Below are 18,223 nucleotides of genomic sequence, written 5' to 3'. Positions count from 1 at the left end.
TATGCCAAAGATGGACAGTTTGTCTTTCGCCCTCCAATTCTCCCTGCCAGTGTGAGCATGCAGCCAGCACAACTTCAGCCTCCATGAGCTGCTCTTATATTTCACTGCAGCAGCCTGGGGAATGTTTTGTGCTGGATGGAGGAAGATAGAGAAAACCTCGACAGCATGCACCTCAGTCAACGTGTGAGAGAAGCAGAAGAGAAGTTCTGCGGCAACAGATATGAGACTTTGAGATTTAGAACAAAAAACAGGGAGAGATCCTGCATGCTTCTGCAGAATATGGTTCCTTGAGGAAATATGGAGCTTTGTGGAAGTAGTTAAGGGACAAGTTGTGGTGGAAATCTTTGCGTCTGATTTGCTGCTCTGAGCACACAGGCATAAATCATGTAATCACTTGAGAGCCTTTCATAGAGGGGGGCTATTATGCGCCACATATAATGTTAAGATTCTGGAGGTTTCTAAAAATGAGTTAAGCATATGTGAAAGTAATCCCTCAGGCTGTAAAATCTCCAGTGTCTGACTCCACTGTTCCTCTGTTATTTTCTGTCTTCTGACGTCAGCTATGGATTTCTATACACAGTCATCTGCTCCAGGCATGGCAGCTCATCATGTGTGAGGATGGGCCGGTCTGTGTGGAAAGTTTCCTGACTGTTCCACCACTGCTCCTCAAGTCTGAAGTTTCAAGCCTGGTTTGTGAAGATTGGGAAACCTTACTAGTTGGTGCTGCTGTGGTCCCAGACTTACTGAGAGTTGGCTAAAAAGAAGGAAGTGGATTTATTTACCCAGAGTTAAAGTTGCCAGCCCGAGTCCAGCTTTGCTCACACTGTGCCTCAGAAACTATACATCAGACGTACCACCAGTTGGCAGCAGCACACCCTAACGAGCAAATTCCACCAGATCTGTGTTCGGTCTGAATCCGATTCGTCACGGCACCGGATCTGATAGGTTTCTATTCTAGTCAATGTGTTAACTTCCACTGGATCCACTCCGTTGTGTTCCGGCTGCGTCTCTGATCCAGCAGGTCAGAGTCCTCCAGATCAGATACTCAAGACTTCTATTTTTGCCGGATGCCGGAGCACGACACATCAATCTCAACAGAGCAGATGGAGCGGGACAGGAAGTCAGGCACTAAAACAAAATGAAAACATCCGGTTAATTTTCAGAATCAAACACTCTGTGTTATCACCAGATCGTATTTCACTTAACTACAACAACAAACCGTCATGATGAGCGAAGCCAGGCCTGGAGTCAACAGGTCAGAGGTTTTCAGAGGACCAGAAAGACAACATGGATGAGGAGAGGAGGAGGAGAATCCTTGATTCAGTGATTACAGCGGGGAAACCTCGGTCACATGACTCCAGCTGTCCGGAGGTCCTGCTCTCTGGACCGGAGCGGATCAGAGACGGACTGGACACAGATCTGGTGGAAGTCCCATGTAAGTGTCGGTAGCTACCAATCAAAGCCTGCGCCTGTGAGCCTGAGTTCGGGGCATTAAAACCATCGCCTCACATGAGTGTTTTTCCTACGCATTCATGGATCTCACACGCGTCAGAACTGTGTTATCGCAGTTTATAAGCAGGAATGCATTTGCAAAATGGTCTACTTGCAGTTCAGAGTACACATTTGCAGATCTGTGTACCCGTTTGTGGATTCATGTACGCATTTGTAAATCTTTTCCGTATTTACAGATAGGTCTATTTATTTGTGGATGCATGTACGTGGTTGTGAAACATTTACACCATTACAGATAGTTCTGCAACAATAATGTCTCCATACTCCTTCACTTAAAGCAGGTGTGATCTGTTTTATACATGGTTTCACTTTTAGGGGAAAACTTCTACCGCTAAAGCTGGCCCTGTGGATCACCTCTGAATCTAGAGTAACTCTTGTAGCTTTCATGCTAACAGGCCTCGGTGTGGAGCAGGGACCTTTTTGAATTCAAAACAGCTTAAAATGTTGCAGGTCAGGGGAAACATCCTGTTGTGAGGGCACAGTCTAAATGCATGTAACTCAGCGTGGTGGGCTGAATCTAAAGCAGGGAGTGCTGGGCGCGGGAAAGAAGAAGAAGAAAGAAAAGCTTGTAAACCAGCATCAAGCTCTGTCACTCCGGTGCCTCTTAAGACCTGTGGAGGTTCAGAGAGAGATCACAGTGGACAATAATTTGACTTCAACATGAATGAAAGCAGCAGTTTTGTATTTCTTTAGAATTAAAACACTTTTTGTTTGTATTACTTTCGCCCACACTGACAATATAATTTCTACTTCCCCTGTTTCGCTGCATTGTGACACCTGATTCAACTCAGAGATGATAACATATATACCTCTTTTTGACCAATGCGAACCGGGTTGTATTCCCAGGCTGGTGCTTGCGCTGGTTCGGAGCTGGTTGAACTCCCTAACCAACACAGCACCCGTTTGTTTATCCACCCACTCGAGCCCGTGGAAGAGGCAGGTCATGACGTCAAATTTACGTGACCGCTTTTCCCAGCAGTGCTAGTGCAAACTTTCCCTCACAACAACAATGATGGCGGACATCGTAGTGTGCTTGATGGGGCGCTGGTGGCCTAGCGGTCTAAGCGCCCCACATACAGAGGCTACAGTCCTCGTTGCAGGGGTCGCTGGTTCAATTCCCGGCCAGTTGACCTTTTCCTTCATGTCTTCCCCCTCTCTCTACTCTCCACATTTCCTGTCTCTCTTCAGCTGTCCCATCAAATAAAGGCAAAAAGACTGAAAGCATATAAAAAAGTTTTAAAAACGTAGCGTGCTTGCTGGTGTTGCTCCTGACTTTTTATAATCACATGAGGTCCTAAAGAGAGCTTATCCAGTTTTACCAACACTTCTGTGCTACTAAAGGTAATGATCACCCACCCCTTGCCCCTGATGGAAGCAGTCCACGGTTCTACAACAGCAAAGAGTTGGTGCTGCTCTGGAGCTGGCTTTCCCGGCCGGAGCTGGATCACTTGCAGTCGAATCACAAAAAATCGGTTCTCCATTGAGCGCCGGCTCCGAACCTGCCCTGTAACTGCCTCTGCTGAAAAGGGGTAATTGAGTAAAGACTAAACAAAGAACAGAAAGTTATCATAATGATTTAAAGAAACGATAAGAGAGTGAGTTCTCTGTAAGCATTATTCTATAACCAGCAGTAAGACGTGCACATTAAGGTCTCTGATGTTTGTAGACCTCTCCCCCTTTCTTCAACGGTGTCTGTGGCTGACCCGCTAAAGAGCAGCTGGTCCTGTTCTGGCCCCCTGTGCTTTACCGTCACACCGTCTGTCCACAGTGACTCACAGAGAACAGAGTCACACACTCTTTACCTTCAGTGCTGCAGTTAGTGCAACACTGCTCCAGGACCGCACTCGTCTCCAGCGCTCATGCACCAGCTGATTGGATTATTAATAGTATGGATTAGCTCATAGCTGTAATCTGAATGCTGTATTGATTCTGAAATACCTTTAATGGGAATAGTGTTATTGATTAGTTAACAACTGTGACAGACCCCATGGGAGGAATGTATTGATCATGCATACATTAGAGGAAACATGGCACAGAACAGTTACCAGGAGGATCGCCTCGGGACGACTGGGATACGGTCAGACGATGATCTGGTCTCAGAGGGATCGACAATATTTATGGGCTCTATAGCAAAGCCATGCTGTCCTAATAACCTATAATGTGTGTGTGTGTGTGTGTGTGTGTGTGTGTGTGTGTGTGTGTGTGTGTGTGTGTGTGTGTGTGTGTGTGTGTGTGTGTGTGTGTGTGTGTGTGTGTGTGTGTGTGTGTGTGTGTGTGTGTGTGTGTGTGTGTGTGTGTGTGAACTCTTTTCTTTACTGAATAGATGTTTGACAGCAGCATTTGGCACAATGTGATCTTTTATTCTATTTCCATGAGATGTGTTTTTAACTTTTACAGAGACAGCTTTCATGGATGTCTGCGGACACGGACACGAACACACACGCACACACACACACACACACACACACACACACACACACACACACACACACACACACACACACACATACACATACACATACACACACACACACACACACACACACACACACACACACTGAACCAGGCCCCGGGTTAGAAATAAAACTCCTCTTAGTGGGACCTGGGATGTTTGGAGTGTTTAATGTTCTTGTGTGAATTAACGCCAGACTTCCCCGCTGGCTTCATTTCAGCGCTCCATTCAAGTGAGAAGCAGGAGCAAACTTGGTAAATGCAATTAAAGTCAAGCAGTAAGAGCTGTTCCCCTCTTCCCCCCCGCTCTCCTCTCAGAACCAACAAGAACTGGTAAACTGGAAGAGAAAGACACACACACAGGAGTTAGAGTCCAATAAGCAGCGATTGTTTCTGCTTTATCGCTGCGTTGACATTCGTCTCCTCATTTAGTTTGCTTTTCATTTACAGTCTCATTTCCTCCTCCTCCTCCTCCTCCTCACTTGTTGGAAATGATGTTGCTGATGAAACTCCAGCTGTGTTTACGTTCACATCACTCACAGTGTTCTACAGTTAAAAGTTAAAAGGTCTCTTCAGCTGGGACTTCACAGGGAAACAAGAAGAAATGTAATAAATGTGGAAAGACAACAGGAAACAAGAAGAGAGAGGAGAAGAGAGTGAGCAATAATATGATGTGTTGATGTGAACAGTGGAGAGAATATGAAGCATAAAGAGAGGAAATGGGATGCTGAAGGGAAGCTGTGAACCTGTCTAGCTGGGAGGGAGTGTGTGTGTGTGTGCATACGTGTGTGTATTAATGGAGAAAAGAGGAGATGGTTAGTGGAGAACAACATTATTGACACTTCAATCATCACCATAGCAGCATCAGCAGCTGCAAAGTCAACATAGTTACCTCTGTTTATGATGATGGCAGTAAAGAGTCTTATACATGTCTTTGTAATGAAGGACAGTGACCCACCTGTCCTCACACACGCTCTGTAACATGCAATGATTTCCTATATGTTGTTTTTATAGCTATCTGCTCTTTACTGTGTATTGGGGCTGTACAGGATGTGCAGGGGTTACTGTAGGTCACAGACTGTGACTGCAGACAGCAACACTCGGGATAGCTAAAGCTCCTTTCCAACAGCGTCACAAGGAGCTGAGTTCAATTTTCAATATGAATAAGCTGACTGCAGAGGAGCTGAGGTGCGCTCATCAGCTCACCGTGACAGCTCCTTGTTCTCTGCTTCACGTGACATTTAAAAAAGAATCAAACCAGTACATTTACCCATTCACACCACATTCACTCACTGATGGTAGAGGCTGCTATGTAAGGGGCCATCAGTGTTAATCTCATTCATACACATCCACACACCGCTGAACAAGAGCAGGAGGAATTAGGGGTTCAATGTATTGCCCAAGGACACTTCAGCATGTGACTGCAGGAGCTGAGATCGAACCACCAACCTTCCAATTGAGAGACGACCGACTCTCAATCAATCAATCAATCAATCAATCAGACTTTATTTATGAAGTGCTTTTCATACAATAACAATGAAACACAAAGTGCTGTACATAAAAACAACTTAAAATAGAAGAAATACAAAATATTTAAAAACATAAATTAAATACAATAAAAAGACCTCCCCACTATAATTCCAACCCCAGCCATGACCCCCAACTCACCCCACAATCCTTAGGTTAAAGCTGGGGTTGGTAATCAGATTTAGATACACTTTTTGTTATACTGGTTAAGATGATCTTTATGTCCTGATGGCAATCAATACATGATGTGTTCTTAAAAAAGAGTGAAGAAAAGCTGCTATCTACAGCCAGAGTAAACCTGGGAAAACACCAACCAATCAGCTTTTTTTGGGTGCCAAAATTTTAAACCATTCAAATCCCGTCCGGCCATTCTGCCCGCCTCCTGCGCGTACATTTCCCCGGCGTGTACTCCTCGTCCCCGTCTCCCTCTGCTTCCCCTGACTCTACTGACTGCCCCTCTCGCTCAACCTCGGGCCTGTCCCATCTGACCAGATGAGGTGCTTTGCTCAGGACTGTAGTCCAGATCAGAGTCTAAAAAGCTCTCACCACGGGGGCTCTGACAAGCAAAAGAATGAATGACATTTACTAAGTCCTACAGAAATGTAGATGTATTGTAGCGTCCGTCCGGACGCTGTAGTGATGATGAGCCGATTCGTGAACACGTTGAGTTTTAATAACCGGTCACTGTCGGCCGTGATCACGACAACCAACAAAACAACAATCAATGTTTGAATGAATGAAGAACTTCTCCTCTTGTCTCTCCTCTCTCCAGCTCACACGCTCTACACCTCTGATGCCTTCACTGACTGTCAACACTGTAGGAATTAAGAGCATCTACACTGAACACGTTTAACAAACAATAGAGCTGTTACAGTATTATATATGTGTTATAACTTTTCTCCTGATATCGTGTCACCAGTACAACTGGATAATGCTAGAATGACAGTTGTGAGTACTAACAGCAGCCATGTTTGTTTGTGTTTTTAACTTTCACTATGAGAATGTTTTGGTGAGCACCGGTTTTGTATCAGTCACCATCATATGGTCGCAAGTCAGCGGCGCTCGTGCATGTGAGCGGGGGGGGGGGGGGGGGGGGGGGGGGGGCGTGATTTTGGGGGAGCTCTGAGGGAGGAGGGGAGAGGTTAGACGGAGTACTGAGGAAATGCTACATTCAAATTCATGCTAGTTTTCTGAGACTACCAACCCTAGCTTTAAGAACATGATATATGTAATAATAATAATAATAATAATAATAATAATAATAATAATAATAATAATAATAAATAAATAAACATATAAATAATTAAACAAAAATAATAAAAAATAAATATACTACTACCTATAATAATAATAATAATAATAATACAATAAATAAATAATAAAAATGAAAAAGAGCAAGAGCCAATGAAATTAGTCTTTAGATATCATGAAAAATAAAAATGACAGAAACAAAAACTTTGAAAAAAATTTTTTGTGTATGTCGTCATGTAGACCTTCAGTCTGTCATGATATCAGATTTTAAGGCTAGCTAGTTGCCGAGTCCACTTTTCCCTCTGTTGCTGCGTGCTGCTTGTATTAGGTCCTCTCTCAGATTTACGGCAAATTCAAGAACCATTACTGACCCCCACTAGAAACCAGCTAGTTACACATTATTACTGTATGTGTTTTAGCACAATATTAATATGACTTTAAAAACAGACAGTCATCGTTAAAACTGTTATATTACGACAGCCCGAGTCAGGCATCAAACAGCGCTGCACTGAGGAGTCATACTTACTAAAAATAACTCAATCCAGATTTGATATCCTATCCCATCCAATGTTTATGATGTTTAGGACTAACACCTGAGGGAGCACCTGTGGACCTGAAGAGTCAGAGGCAGTTTGTTCTTGAAGAGGGTAGTATGGATTACTAGAAGGTGATGCATTTGACTTATAACTTTCACCTAGAAACTCCAACATGTGTGTCATTACCCCCCCCCCCCCCCCCCCCCCCCCCTCTCTCTCTCTCTCCCTCATTATCCCTCCCTCTCCCTCTGCATGCTTCAGATAGAATTTGTGTGTCATTCCCGTCAATACGGTATCTACCCACGCTCGCTGCTATATATAGGACCTGCCGTCTTCCCACAATCCCCCTCTCCACCTCCTCCCCCTCCTCCACCTTTTCTTTTCAGCTCCCCATCAAACACACTCGTTTCACTTCAAAACAAAAGTACAGCACTTGTGAGGACAGGAGATAAAGGGAGAGGGAGAGAGAGGAACGGAAAGACTAGGGAGAGAGGTGACTCAAGGAATGATGGGATGAAATGAGAGTCGTAAAATGACCCTGACGGAAAGTGAGAGAGAGTTAATGAGATGCTCAGGGGTAGGAAGTGAGGAGGGAGTGGGTGAGTGAGAGTGATGAAACATTGCTGTGTTTTTCCAGCAGTTTGCTCTTACATGATCATTCCCCACTCACCTTAGACCTTCTGGCTTTGTGCTGCTTGTAATGCTGCAGATCTGGAGCTGAGAAGTACTCTGCTTTGCTGAATGACTATACAGAGAAGGACAGGAGAGTCAGAGAGACTGAGAGACTGAGAGACAGAGAGCCGGAGAGAGGAAAGTGTTTGAATTTAATCTGGGATTTAGGTTCAAGCCCTCTGGTATTGGCAAGCATTCCTCTGCTGAAGTGTCCTTGAGCAACGTATTGAGTCTATTCTCACACTGAATGCTGCTTTGTACCTGACCCTGAACTCTCCACTGAGGGAGGCGTGGGGGAAGATGTGTTTTCTCTTTTTACCCATACAGCCTTGAAATATGATGTTCTTTTTGAAAACAGAATCATTTTAACTCTATCTGCCCCTTGATTGATTCCTATTTTCACACATTAAGCACAGAAAATAATTTCAGACCAGACTGATCATGCCACAAGAATCAAATGAGCTAATATAATGTTATTAGGAACCTATATTGGGTCACATGGGGATGCAGGGGGAGAGGTGGGAGATAGGATCCCAGCGTGTCAGTTCCCCCGGCAGCCTAAGCCTATAGCAGAATGACTAAGAGCTGGTCCAAGCCTGATCCAGCTCTAACTATAAACTTTATCAAAAAGCCGTGGCAGAGATCAGCCGGTGTTTTGGTTTAAACAGCGACCCTGTTAATTGGAGACTTTCAGCCGGATGCATCCCTCATAAACGTCTTTAGACGATCATTAAATATCTGATGAGGATATTTTGAAATCTTAATAAAAATTAAACTAGTTTGCATTCCCAGGAACTCCCTCTGTGTTTCAACAGCTGTGCAAACTTCACAAACACTGACACGTTCAGATGAAGGTCTCCAGTTTACAGGGTCACTTTTAAAACCGTAACACCGGGAGAGACGCATTCACGTTGGGCTGAGAGAAGACTACTGTTACAAGCTGCTAAATCAAGAGAATCACAGCTTCTTCTTTTGAAAAGTACACACACATACAAAAAAGATAGAACAAATAAAAACTAATGAAAGAAAGAGAAATCAAGTGAATCACAGATGTGTGTGATGTTATTGTGGATGGCAGGCGGAATAAAAACATTGCGGTTAATCTGCCAATCAGACACGTTCAGTATTGCAGGCCCTGCCCCCCTAAAGTCCCGGGACCTTTGTAAAGTACTACCCCCCAAACAGGGGGAGATGAATTACCCCTGAACTAAATTTAGACCCTGGTTCCTCTGGTCGAAACGCCATAGTTCAGGGGTAAAGTTCCTGCAGTCGAAAAAACGCCTTTTGTTAGGATTGGGTCTAAAAGACAGGTCGATTGTTTAGCTGAAGAAACTGTTGAAGCCAGTTCAGGAAGGTCAATGGGTATTAATATTCAAACAAGGTGATGAATAATTACTTTGGGTAACTGCAGTTTGTGTGTTAGGATTTTTCACATCAGGTCCATGAACAAACTCTTGGTGGACCAAAGCTCACTGCAGCTGGTCCTCTAACATTACCTGTATAATGAGTTTTAAGTTTGCATGATAGACATGGATGTGCACCTACAAATCCAGATAGCAGAGTTCATTCTAACTTGAGTGTCATTAATATTTTAAGTCAGACTACATTTCATGTTTTAAACAAGCGGCAACCTCCAGTCTCAAAATATGAAGCCCATGCGGAAGTGTTAGAAACTGCAATTCAGCGAGAATCCACTAGAGGCTGGCTGCAGAAACACCAGAAACCACATACACACCCATTCAAAGAAGACCATCTTTACAGCAGAAATAAACATGTTTACAGCCTGGTTCAAACAACCGCTTGGGTTTTTGACCAAATAAGGACATGACAGACTTGACTGACCGGCAGGAACACATAGCTGTTGGCGAGGAGGCTCAAACCCCGCCTCTTTGCGTCACACTTTTTTGGATGAGTTCAACATTTCCAATATGGCTCCCGTTGACAATTGGCTTCAAAACAGCGCTCAGGAACAGGTTGGTGACGTCACGGATACTACGTCCATTATTTATACAGTCTAAGGTTTTAAATGACTAAAGAAAAAACAAAAACATTGAAAGAACACACAACAAAATGAAGGTTAAATAAACCTCAGTGACTCTACAGTAACATTATAATTCCTGTGGACAAAGACACCACTATATAAAGTATTCAACCAGGAAATACAGACATAAAGGGCAGCAGAGCTTAATAAATCTAGATCCAATTAATTCAAGAAAATCTAAACAGAGCTCCACTAGACAACAGAGCTGAAAGTCACGATGGAAAAAAGCACAACTGTTAGAAGAAGTTACCAAAATACTGGTGAGTAAGTGGGTGATGAGCACTGTAAAGTGTGATCCCTGCCTCAGAGATGGCTAAGAGTTTGTGTTTAGTATCTCTTTCTAGCTGCCAGTGTGAACTGAAAGATGAGGGGTTGTGTTTACCAGCAGCACTAAAAGATTACCATGTCAGCTGTCAAGAGCCGTGGGTGATAAACATGCTTCGAGTATTTCTCACTAAAGTGTTTCTATTATATGTGGCATGAAAGAATCCGAGAGGTGATCCATGGGGTGTTTTACATAATGCACTCTTAAGTGCAGATATGTGTCCTGTAATCTCTCCTGAAATGTCAGTGATTCCTTTTAATGCATGTGCAGTGAGTGTGTGAATGTAAAATGTCATAAGTCTAAACGGAGGACTTTCAATGTATGTTTTCAAGCTCCGGTTTGCATGTCCTGAGCCGCTGTGGACGCAAAGTGTGTGGACAATATGTGCAAACATAAATAAATGAGCCCTCTGTCTGCATGTGGCCCTGTTCAATATTGAATGTGTCAGGGAACATGAAGCATGCAGTTTAAAAAAAAAACACAGACAGGAGATAAAGTCAGAAATGAGCAACTGCATACTCGCTCACATACATGTGCTGGGTGCATGAGAGGAGCTGAAGTGGTTAAATATTGAGGTGAATCCTCTCAGATGGTCTTTTTTCTTCCACTTGAATCTCAACAGGCTGCAGCGACACTCAAAAGGATTTGATTTTTTCCACACACTGTATAAATTTTCGATATCCTCCCTCTCCCACTTATCAACACTTGAATCCATCTATGTGAAGACAGCATCTTCCAAACAGAGCCCTACTGAGTGCTGCTAAAGTGACTCTAACTGACACACAGTTTGTCTTTGTTATGTGGCTTTAATTGAAGTCATGATGAAAGCACTTGGAGTAAATTCTCTTTGCTTTGGGAAGCTCAGTTAAGTATGGATCTATTTGTTTGGGACATTTGCTGAAGAGTCCTCTGTGTGATGAACTAAACTCTCATGACATCAGTACGAAACGAGTCCTCCCATATTGTGAGAATGTATCTGACGGGTGTTCATTAGGATGCTGTATTTATTCAGTGGAGTATCATCATGTAGTAGTAATGGAAGAAATGTGATATATAAGGGATAATATATGGTTAGCAGGTGGTTATGGGAAATAGAATCCTGACAGGGTGAGAGAAGACCCTGACGCTAGGCAATGGGTTTTATCCACCCTGAAAGATGGATTCTTCTCTGCCTGTTGTGGTGGATTGAACATGAAACTGTCCTCATTCATCTCTCCTTCTTCTCTGAGCTCTGCGGTTCACACACCTTTAATATAAACAAATGTCACAACTTTGAACCCTGCTGCTATCATCACCACCGCTCATGGTTTATCAGAATCAGAAGAATCAGAATCAGAATCATACCTGGTTCCAACAACGGCTTGGGTTTTTGACCAAATAAGGACATGGCAGACTTGACTGACAGGCAGGAACACATAGCTGTTGGCGAGGAGGCTCAAACCCCGCCTCTTTGCGTCACACTTTTTTGGATGAGTTCAACATTTCCAATATGGCTCCTGTTGACAATCAGTATGCAATTAGTTATTGTTGGATTCACTTATTCAAAATGATGGCACGCGGATTTCATGCATGGTCAGTCTGTTGTTTCATCATATACAAAATATGAGATATATGTATCTGTAATATGTGATGAACCAGCACATTCCCACAAAGAGAGCACTCTGACACTATCTTTTTACTGCAGGGCTCTGAGGATGAGACAATATGTTAAATGATATTTAACATTTTATGAAATTTGATGTAGAAAAATAACTAATACAATGTCAAATATCCTAAACAGTTGTGGTTTGGTTCTGTTTGGGGGATAAGAAGAGAAACAGGATATTCCAGTAATCAGGCATTAAACATGACACACTCTGTAATTATTCTATGTCCAAATGATAAATGGTACAGGGTTTTGAGGAAGATCTGGAACCATTCGAGCAGATTTCCTGAGTTTTAAAGTATAAGTTGCACTTCATGTAAAGTGTCTTTGAGTACTTGGAAAAGAGCTATACAAGTCTTATCAATTATCATTATTAACTATATTATTATAATTAAGAAAATCTGCACTTGTTCAAGTTCTTAAAAGATCCATTAAACCATGTGTCATATTTTCATTATCCAGCAATGATAGAAAGAAAAAACTCAACCACTGCAAACTTTCAAATCATTAAATGACTGTATTTTTAATTATTTAAATGTCTGATGATGAGCCTTTCTCTGACTATGTTTGACGAGGATGATTATTTTGAGGAAGCACAACTCAATACAACACTTAGAGACTGTTGAAGACTCATCATTTACCCTTTTTTGTTCAACTCCAACACTGTGTTGGACTAAAAACTTGACAGCTGCATTACACTCGCCAAAGTGTCTTAACAATTCCCAGTGTAGCTCTCGTCATGACGACACAGACACAGGTAAGTTCTTTAAAACAGGCGTTTAATTCTGGAGCGGTCTTGTGGAGCACCAGGACGCCATGAGAACTGCAATCAGTACAAACAGAGTACAAATAATCACCCCATTGTGCCTTATACATCAGAATAAAAGTAAATACAAAACGTTCTTAATACAATCATGAATAAAAGTGTATTTTCATAACTAAAATAAAATACCTCGTTAAGCTGCTTGTCGCAAGAAGAGGTTCTTGAGTCTTAAGAGTGTCTTTTGAAGTTTCCTTAGGCTCTTCATGTGCATGACTGCAAAGCATGGGAGTTAACGAGCATCTGCCTTTGCATGCAGTCCGTCCCTAAGCTCCTTCATAGCGGAACCAAAAACCAGGGACTTAAGTTCCACTTATAAACGTAATTGTTTATTGCATTTTAACCTTTTAACTCTTCTTACATTAACTTATATTTATCTATTTATTTATATATATATTTATTCAAAACATGAAATTATGTATAACTTTACAAATATGGGACAAATTAAAGTAACACCTAGACCCACAGTGGGCTGCATGTGCGAATGCAAACCAATAAGTATGTCACCTCCACCAGAAATTTCCCATCAGCCCCTGAGTAAAACAGCCTACAAGAAGTCAGGTGGGGTAATGTGAGACGGGAGCAGTTAAAGACAGGAAGGTTCACTGTATGAGTATTGTATATCATGCAACCAGTGTGATCGTCAGGCCTGTAAAGAAGCCGCTTCTTACTCTTTTCTGCTAACCAGCATGCTCTTTTCCACTCATTGTGGATATACTGTGAATAAAAGTAAAAATGGTCATCATGGAGTCAGACTCTGCTTAATCTGCCTTTTCAGGGTTCTTGTAAACATCACATGGTGACTACAGCGTCCATCTTTTCACATCATACCACCTGGAACCATGTCCACCCTGTACGAGGGATAGCTCGTAGGATAACTTCACACTGAGGGGAATATCTGGTTACGAAACTTTGAAAAAAAAAACATCCTGGATAGGCTGTCCTGAAATCTTCAAGACGTTTTAAGGAGTGCATGTGTGAAAAGAGCTGATTTAAGTGTGTGGAGAACACAAGCTTTGATAGGGAAAGTAAAATGTTAGGCTCGTAAACACAAACCCTGCTCCAGCTGTCCTCAGCCCTCCTCCTGGAGGCAAACATCGCTCCTTTAGTTCCCTGCACTCACCTTGAGCTTCAGGTATTCATTTGTCTCCTTTGCTCCTATGCTCTCACAGAGAGTTGCTTTTAAAACTTGAAACGTTTTCTTCTTTATGTTTTTCCACAATGTCAAAGTATCAGAAATATTCCCTAAACAGATCTTCAGGAAAGTGCATTTGAAATAATTGGACAGAACCATTTGAGGAGGAAAAACGGCAGATGGGCTCTGATATGACCGATTTGTCAGAACTGTTTGAAACAAAGTGAGAAGACAGACATAAAATACGTGTTTGGCTCCCTGCGTTCAGGAGACAGACTCTGACTTCTGATGTTTTAATGAAATAGTTCACTTCAGAACAGAGGACGAGTTAGATCAAAACAGCCCTGTAAGTCAGCGGCTGCTGTAGAAACACTAATGACTACACAAGTAACAGACCTCACAGGTACAGCCAACATTTCAAACAGACAGGACTCTCTCCTGCATGTTTCTGTACACTCTGTGTAATCTTCACTTCACAAATGAGACTGTTTCTCAATGATGCAATAGCTCATGACTTTGTGGCTGCAGGTTCGACACATTGTCGGTCCTTTACAGAGAGAAATAAATAAAGATATATCACGTGTTATGAATGAAAACTTCATTTCCTTGTAACATCAGACGTACAGAGCAGAGCCAGACTTAGGACTGGGGTTGCCAAAGGTGGGCTCTGACTCAGGGGGGATGGGTTTAAAGTATGTCTTCACATGCATTAATCTTTCGCTTATCACAGCTACTTTATCTACCTACATCAAATGATCCAAAGATGTTACATTTCTCTGCATCAAAAAGCAAATCACTAAAACAACAGAGTGGCAACATTTCAATCTTCTCACCCTGAATCTTCACAGACTTGAAAAGACGATGTATGTCCAACAGTTTGAATAACTAGCTACATGGTTACAGGAGGAAACATTGGATTGCAGAGAAAGCTCCAGGCAGCGTGTTGCAATGAATTTCAAACAGCTGCATATCCAAACCCCTCTGGAGCCGCCCCCGGCAGGATCGGTGCAGGGCAAAACAAATAGTAGGAATTATATTTCCTTATTACCCGGCTTTCTTACTCATCCCTCGGCTGTGTTGGATACCTGATTCTGATTGGTCAAACCCCTTGACAGCAGTTATTGATTCTGAATAGCAGAGGCGTTGCTACGGTCAACCTGATCACACATCGCACATGTTAAATCAATCCACAGAGAGGAGCTATGACATGATCTAGTGCACTGTTTGTGATTTCAGCTCTTCCTGTTTATAATCTGACAAACATGTTACTTTCCGATATCATCAGTGGAAAACATAGAGGACATTTTTATTAGAACCCTCCATTTAAAACTTTAACAGCTGAGCAGTCTTTACGTCTTTATGTCTATAACACCACATCCAATACAATGTTGTCTTAAGACCTTTTCCAAACAGAGCAGGTCTAGATCGTACTCTATGTTCTATTATTAACAAGGACCCAACATCATGCAACAACATATTTACAGGCCTGAGTCATTATAAATGCTACAATCAGCATATTCTATTTGGACTGTGGATATGTGGCTGCGGTGGCACGTGGCAACAACCGGTCTAGACCGTACTCTATGTTCTATTATTAACAAAGACCCAACATCAAGACAGGATCAGATCCAGTCCCATCTTACAGACAGGACTCAGTCTGATCTCATCTTAATCCATCATGAGCAGAGCACTTTGCAGCATTTAGCAAGTTACAGTGGCAAGGACAAACTTCCTTTAACAGGCAGAAACCTCCGGCAGGACCAGACTCATGTTAGACACACATCTGCTGAGACCGAGTTGGAGAGAGGGATAGAGGGAGATGATAGCGGTGAGACAGACTGTGTCAATGACTTTGAACAAAAATATTTAACCCCTTAAGGATTTAAGCCAAGATGTTTAACACATTGTTTCTCTGTTGTCTGCCAATTTATGTTCCCCCTGCAAAAGTGAGTACCCCACTTTGGCCAACACAGTCGAAAAACTCTGGAGAGAGAGAGAGAGAGAGAGAGAGAGAGAGAGAGAGAGAGAGGGCACTCTGGTGGTCTGTCTGGAGATCAGGAAGAGGGCACTCTGGTAGTCTATCTGGAGATCAGGAAGAGGGCACTCTGGTAGTCTGTCTGGAGATCAGGAAGAGGGCACGCTGGTAGTCTGTCTGGAGATCAGGAAGAGGGCACTCTGGTAGTCTCTCTGGAGATCAGGAAGAGGGCACTCTGGTGGTCTGTCTGGAGATCAGGAAGAGGGCACTCTGGTGGTCTGTCTGGAGATCAGGAAGAGGGCACTCTGGTGGTCTGTCTGGAGATCAGGAAGAGGGCACTCTGGTGGTCTGTCTGGAGATCAGGAAGAGGGCACTCTGGTAGTCTATCTGGAGATCAGGAAGAGGGCACTCTGGTAGTCTGTCTGGAGATCAGGAAGAGGGCACTCTGGTAGTCTCTCTGGAGATCAGGAAGAGGGCACTCTGGTGGTCTGTCTGGAGATCAGGAAGAGGGCACTCTGGTAGTCTGTCTGGAGATCAGGAAGAGGGCACTCTGGTGGTCTGTCTGGAGATCAGGAAGAGGGCACTCTGGTGGTCTGTCTGGAGATCAGGAAGAGGGCACTCTGGTGGTCTGTCTGGAGATCAGGAAGAGGGCACTCTGGTGGTCTGTCCGGAGATCAGGAAGATGGCACTCTGGTGGTCTGTCTGGAGATCAGGAAGAGGGCACTCTGGTGGTCTGTCCGGAGATCAGGAAGATGGCACTCTGGTGGTCTGTCTGGAGATCAGGAAGAGGGCACTCTGGTGGTCTGTCTGGAGATCAGGAAGAGGGCACTCTGGTGGTCTGTCTGGAGATCAGGAAGAGGGCACTCTGGTGGTCTGTCTGGAGATCAGGAAGAGGGCACTCTGGTGGTCTGTCTGGAGATCAGGAAGAGGGCACTCTGGTGGTCTGTCTGGAGATCAGGAAGAGGGCACTCTGGTGGTCTGTCTGGAGATCAGGAAGAGGGCACTCTGGTGGTCTGTCTGGAGATCAGGAAGAGGGCACTCTGGTAGTCTGTCTGGAGATCAGGAAGAGGGCACTCTGGTGGTCTGTCTGGAGATCAGGAAGAGGGCACTCTGGCGGTCTGTCTGGAGATCAGGAAGAGGGCACTCTGGCGGTCTGTCTGGAGATCAGGAAGAGGGCACTCTGGTAGTCTGTCTGGAGATCAGGAAGAGGGCACTCTGGTGGTCTGTCTGGAGATCAGGAAGAGGGCGCTCTGGTGGTCTGTCTGGAGATCAGGAAGAGGGCACTCTGGTGGTCTGTCTGGAGTCTGGCTATGGCAGCGTTGAGAACGTTGGACACCGTAGTCGGGTTGTCAGAGGGGGGGTGTAAACAGCTACCAGTATGACATGTGAGATCTCCCTGTGCAGATAATATGGTCAGAGGCCCACAGCACTCTCAGTGCTATCCCGGTCTACCCGGACAGTCTGGAAGCCGTCAATGGAGACGTCGTGGTCGGGAATATCCTGATGCAGCCACGTTTCCGTGAAGCACACCATGCTACATTCCTGACTCCTGGCTAGGTTCTGCTAGTTGGACTGTAAACAATGACCAGCTCTCAAAATAAGGACTCTTATTTTACAAAGTAACACGACTGTTCATCTGAAGTAGTTATCTGATGACCTGATAAATATGCATGTAGTCTTTTAGCTTTGTTTTTGTCTCCTCCAGTTAGCCCTTACATGCTCTATTCTCTTCACAAGCTAACAGCTAACTGTGTGTTCAGCTGCTGGTGTCATTGAGGAAGTGAAACTTTCATCCAACATACCATCAGTCACAGATTCTCAATTTCAAGAATTCTCCCAGAGAGAAGTAGTCACTAAAATAAAAGTCTGAAAACGTCTTGAATGAATAGAAAAGGTTGAATGAGTAAGAGAAACTTCTGGTGCTTCGTCTGCTGGACCTTGCTGTGGGCAAGTACAAGCAGCAACCTGTCACATCGACACCGAGCCGCACAAACAGAATAAAGTGTTTCCTGTTTATTAGCATTCCTCTCCTCTGGCTAAAAGACCCGTACCATTCACCTCTCTGAATATCTGAAGTCTGAGCAACTGCAACACCTTCCTAAACGAGCCGCAGTCCCACCAGAGCTCAGCAGACTGGATCCACTTTACATCATCTCTCCCCCCTACATGTTCAGCTGCTGTTAATGTTGAGATGTAGAGGTCTTTTCTTTACTTCATTAATATGTTTCCTGCAGCTAAAAGGAGAGTAAAAGTCACAGTGTGATGTTAGTGTGGCTTCATATTTTAAAGTGTGGCACAGCTGTTCCCAGCAGCAGGCAGACAGAGAGCAGAGA

General features: G+C 43.6%; 1 protein-coding gene and 1 long non-coding RNA gene across 2 annotated transcripts in view; one reads left to right on the top strand and one right to left on the bottom strand.

The window, feature by feature from the left end:
- il1rapl2 (interleukin 1 receptor accessory protein-like 2) overlaps positions 1 to 18,223 on the top strand; it is a 486,775-nt gene that overhangs the window by 141,338 nt on the left and 327,214 nt on the right. The gene's annotated exons all lie outside the window — the stretch shown is intronic.
- LOC117817819 lies at positions 12,723 to 13,050 on the bottom strand. The gene is made up of 2 exons (XR_004632224.1): positions 12,913 to 13,050; positions 12,723 to 12,783 (listed from the first exon to the last, which is right to left on the bottom strand). It is a non-coding gene; the product is annotated as an uncharacterized LOC117817819 (long non-coding RNA).

Source organism: Notolabrus celidotus, chromosome 8 (genome assembly GCF_009762535.1).
Source record: "Notolabrus celidotus isolate fNotCel1 chromosome 8, fNotCel1.pri, whole genome shotgun sequence".
Lineage (NCBI taxonomy): Eukaryota > Metazoa > Chordata > Actinopteri > Labriformes > Labridae > Notolabrus > Notolabrus celidotus.
This window is presented reverse-complemented; position numbering and strand designations above follow the sequence as displayed.